At 42.6% G+C, this 2,500-nt stretch overlaps 2 long non-coding RNA genes across 2 annotated transcripts in view; one reads left to right on the top strand and one right to left on the bottom strand.

The window, feature by feature from the left end:
- LOC145658769 (uncharacterized) overlaps positions 1-47 on the bottom strand; it is a 7,048-nt gene extending 7,001 nt beyond the window's left edge. Inside the window, exon 1 of the long non-coding RNA XR_014124631.1 lies at positions 1-47. This exon is cut by the window's left edge and continues 229 nt beyond it. This is a non-coding gene — a long non-coding RNA (uncharacterized LOC145658769).
- The window catches only part of LOC113581539 (uncharacterized), a 14,023-nt gene that overhangs the window by 8,201 nt on the left and 3,322 nt on the right, over positions 1-2,500 (top strand). The window lies entirely within an intron of this gene.

Raw genomic sequence — 2,500 nt, forward strand, 5'->3', positions numbered from 1 at the left:
CTATACTGCTTTAAAATTTCTATAGAGTAGTCATGCTTTGCTGTTAAAACCATCAGGCACTAGCATAAATGATGATGATGTTGTTGTTGATGATGATGATGATGTTCTAGTCTCTGCTCTGGTCAGTGCAAAACCATTTTTGGATCTGGATCTCAGTGTCTTGATTGCAAGTAAAAAAACACACACACACACACACACACACACACACACACACACACACACACACACACACACACACACACACACACACACACGTAATGAACATCACATACCCCCATGCAAGCACACACCACAAAATGGTCCTTAACTCCCAAACATTGTATGGCGGACTGCGTAAAACAGCCCTCTGTATGTGGCTTGAGTGAACCCTTTTCTCTAGCAGTCTTATAAAACCTTCCTCTCTGGTTCAACATAACACAAGCACTGCAGAGATGATTTCTCTCTCCCAACAACCAGACCACAAAATACCTTGCATCTAAACATACAATTTGGTGTGTGTTTAAGATTCTCCAAGGATATTCACATGTGTGGCTGTAATTATGTCAGAGTGAATGAAGCTGTATTTTATGTGGTAAATGTCAAAACATGAGTATTTATAAAGTATTATATATAACACTGATATATAGTATACACATTATTTGGCACACTATAAGGCTCATATAGAATCATACTGGGATCTTTATGTAACAGTTAAAATGCTGCTGTCTTGCTGTATGAAAGTCTGTCTAGCTGTAATGACTTTCATTTATACATCTGGCAATTTCTCTCTCACTCTCATACGCTCGCAAACACACACACACACACACACACACACACACACACACACACACACACACACACACACACACACACACACACACACACACACAGAAAAAAAAAACTCTGAACAAACATACCCCTAAATTATATTCCAGCTTTCTTGACACATACATCAATCCAAATGCGATGTGACAAATATATACACATACTAGAAAACAGAATAGAACATAAGACACACACACACACACACACACACACACACACACACACACACACACACACACACACACACACACACAATTACACTTATGTATTCTCTTCTTTTTTGGTTCATCATTATAGCTATCTCTGTATAAGTGTGTATCATACATGCTTGGACACAGCTAGATGATGTCACAGCACACACAGAATGGATAAAAGAGAGAACGTTTGTTTTCAGTCATTTGGGGAGACTCGAGATCCACTGAATCTACTAGCCTGGTGCTGAACGCCAGCACAGCCAATCACACGCATCACAGCTCAGAATGATCATCGCGCTCCAGGTTCCAGAGTCTCTTCCTGTGTTCTGCACCAGAAACGGCATTACACAGAAAAACCAGCCTTAATAACTCTGTGTCATTAACCATCCATTTCTGTGTCTACTCCTTGAATACGCAAACATTCCTGGGCGTGTGTGGAGGAGTTGATGATCCACGCCCCATACAGCACGAGGCTGTTACCCAAAGAACTAAAACATGTGGCTATTGGCTCCCATGTGTCTAGCTGCATGCCTTCTTCATAAGATCACTCTGCTATGAAGTTTCACATGTGTGTGAGTGCAAAGGACCAGCCCACTGCATCTACAGCATTAGTGAAGCAGTAGAACTCAGAATGCATGTTTTGTCTAGTTGCAGATCCCTTGTTTAAACACACACACACACACACACACACACACACACACACACACACACACACACACACACACACACACACACACACATACACACACACACACACACACACACACACACACACACACACACTGAGTACTTATGACTGTTACAGAGATGTCTCTGTAACCTCCAACCTTCCAATCAAATCAAAGAAGCCTGAGTTTCCATGGAAAACCAAGAGTACAAACAACCCTGCTCTGCCTGAGTTGTGGCCTATTCACCAAACGTCACCGCTAATACCCAATCAGATGGCTGCAACCTTTACAAAAAGCCATTTATATCACATATGCATTTATGTGTGTTTACAGTAAAAATGCTGACATGACTCTGTGTGAGTGCAAGAGATGGACAGTAAGTCTATATGTGACAAAGTCCTAATGGAATCGCTGTTTGCGCAGGTTTAGATTAGAGTTCACCCATGCCTGTGGGGTGGGGCTGCATTTGTGGAGGGAGGGTGGGGTAAGAACATCCAGGACTCATTCCACCTTCAGGACAGATGGGCAGAGTACCTACATCTGGCTGCTCAGGGGGCTGAGAGGAATTAAGTAATGCCATTAGAAATGAGCCCACTCCCCAACATCTGACACAGCACTGCTGGAAAATACGGGCTGTCCCGTCTTCACATATCCTTCCTCTGCTCTCCACCTCTCTCCCTCCCGTCTTTCTCCCTGGGGCTGCCTTTTTTATTCATTTTAGCACATTCCTCATTCTCTCTCTCCATTGTTCTTGACAGGTTTGTGAAAATGATAAATGATATATGCTGTTGAGTTGTAGCTAGTCTTCCAGGTGAAAGAGCTTTGCTCATATAT

Source organism: Electrophorus electricus, chromosome 7, assembly GCF_041902795.1.
Source record: "Electrophorus electricus isolate QZ-2024a chromosome 7, ASM4190279v1, whole genome shotgun sequence".
Lineage (NCBI taxonomy): Eukaryota > Metazoa > Chordata > Actinopteri > Gymnotiformes > Gymnotidae > Electrophorus > Electrophorus electricus.